The following is a 2,238-nucleotide window of genomic DNA, read 5'->3' as shown; positions in this document are numbered from 1 at the left end:
TTACGAGAGACATAGAGGGATATGGGTGACTAAAACTACATCAGGTGTATACCTGACTGGGCCTCCTCGTGTGCGGATCGCCGGACTCGATGGACCATGGGTCTGATCCGGAGATGGCAGTTCTTATGTTCTTATGTTAATTAATCAACCCACACCTTCTCTAGGAGGCTCTAAGAATTACTTAATCAAGAAAACAGCATGACAGCAGACCACAAAGAGGTATTGTATCATTATGATATTCTTATAAAGTACTGTACTTAGTACATCCCTTTGTCTTGATACCACACTATTAATAAGGCTAAGGATACCTTACACACAAAAAGAGTCTCAGTTGTCTTGGACCTCACCTGTCTCTAAGCATACCTCAATACGTTGCTTGTATGCGTTATACCCTAGGATATTCTTTGGCACAACACAAGTATTAAGAGGAGCCCTAGCAGTAAATATAAGAGATTTTGATCATACTCCAACCTATTTTGGTTTAGAAATGAGGTTATTCCTGTCATGAGATTATAGAAAACTAATTCAATTAGAGACATTATCAGAAAGAGAATTAAAATTGGTCAGTCTCCCTACTACTACCTAAAACAGTAATAATTTGGGCCATTCTACCAATAGAAATCCCAGACCAATAAATGCTGAAAGATAAGTCTATTATGGCCCCAACTTGCCTATTTACTAAACTACATTAAGGTTTTGCAGTTAAAGCAGTTTTGCAGTTAAAGCACTTTAACTGCAAAATGTAATAGATGATAGCTATAAAATCTGTGTACATCTGGGAGGTGTAGTTAATTGTTCCGTATTACTTGTCGCTTTAGTAGTTAACATGCATGAACCTGTGTTGTTGCTTGGATTTGAGCCCTATATTAACATCTGCAAGTGCACCCACAAGTGAATGACGATTCCGATGCATTTAATAAATAAATAATAAAACTTTATTCTTATATACTGCCACACCTTTCAGTTCTAGGCAGTTCACATCAAGAAAAACTGTACAATCTGTGAATCATATACTATGTGACCGGGTAAGACCTGCACTGGAGTAGCCCGAGCTCTAACCTGGGTCATCCAAGCCTCAGCTGAGCAGTTGAATGAGGCATGGAGGGGTAGAGGGGTGTCAGCATCAAAATAAGAGGTTCAGTACAGGTGTTTAGTGTGAATTTTAAGATGACTTTATTTTCTGGTCTTATATTGTAGTGCAATTCCAAAAGCATACAAACAAAAACCTTCATTGGTGGCTAAACAGCTTGTTAGCCCACCATGCTTTATTCATTACTAAAGTTCAAGAAAAATACAAAAATAAAACTTTTCAGTTTCAAGTCCTGGAACCTGCTTGCACTACTTGGACAGTTCTCCTGAAGCAGTGATTCTTAACTCTTCTGTTACCTTAATTACATCAGAAGCAGTAATTCCTGATCCTTCTGGTATTCTTAGTTCAATCAGAGGCAGTAATCCTTAACGCTTCTGGTATTCCTAGTTTTGTGAAGCAACACCACCTTATCAGAAACAGCATTTTTTTTTACTTTCCCCAAACTTTACTCTGTAATCACGCTCGCAAACAAGCATGACTCCTCAGGTTCTATTTCAACATCATTTGTAAGCATTTCTTCTGGCATTTCTGTATCAAATTCATCATTACCTTCAGAAGAACGATTAGAAATTTCAGTTCTGAAATTTACTCCTTGCTTTCTGTGGGGAATGCTGGCTTCTGCCTCCTGAATCCTGGCTGGCACAGGTCTGCCTCTCTCCAATGATTCAGGCATCCTGTAAACTTGTGGCTGCCTCTGCCTCCCTTGGCCTTAGCATAGGCTGATTGCCCCTCAAAACACCTGTGGTTCTCTGGTGCTTGGTTAATGATCCTGGATAGCTTCTCTGCTCATTAGCCCTGCCCCCAGCAAAGTTGACTGCAGGAGCTAATCCCTTTGTGGGTTTTGCTATCACCTGCCTGGTGCATGCTGGTCCTTGTAGTTCTATGCTTTTAGCATTTCCTACATTAGAACTAGGCAAGTATAATCGGATCCATTTTAGGTTGCCTTTCACTGGGGATAAATTCTGCAGGGACAGTTTCCCTAACCTGCCTGCTTCTAGGGGTAGGTTTAGGGATAGTTTTAGAGCACTTCAGGGTTTCTTCCAGCATGATAGGACTCTCCCTGTCACAACATACACTTGTCATACACATCTTGGAAATACAACAATGACATTCAGTTCACAAATTTATCAAACAGTTACATTTTCAAC

General features: G+C 40.0%; 1 long non-coding RNA gene across 1 annotated transcript; it reads right to left on the bottom strand.

Annotated features, from left to right (window-relative positions):
- Positions 1-1,156: 1,156 nt before the first annotated feature.
- On the bottom strand, positions 1,157-1,798 carry LOC117356407. Its single transcript, XR_004538634.1, has 2 exons — positions 1,640-1,798; positions 1,157-1,473 (listed from the first exon to the last, which is right to left on the bottom strand). It is a non-coding gene; the product is annotated as an uncharacterized LOC117356407 (long non-coding RNA).
- Positions 1,799-2,238: the final 440 nt, after the last annotated feature.

The sequence above is a fragment of the Geotrypetes seraphini genome, chromosome 3 (genome assembly GCF_902459505.1).
Source record: "Geotrypetes seraphini chromosome 3, aGeoSer1.1, whole genome shotgun sequence".
NCBI classification, from domain to species: Eukaryota; Metazoa; Chordata; class Amphibia; order Gymnophiona; family Dermophiidae; genus Geotrypetes; species Geotrypetes seraphini.
Note: the sequence above shows the minus strand (reverse complement) of the source record. Positions and strands in the feature narration are given on the sequence as shown.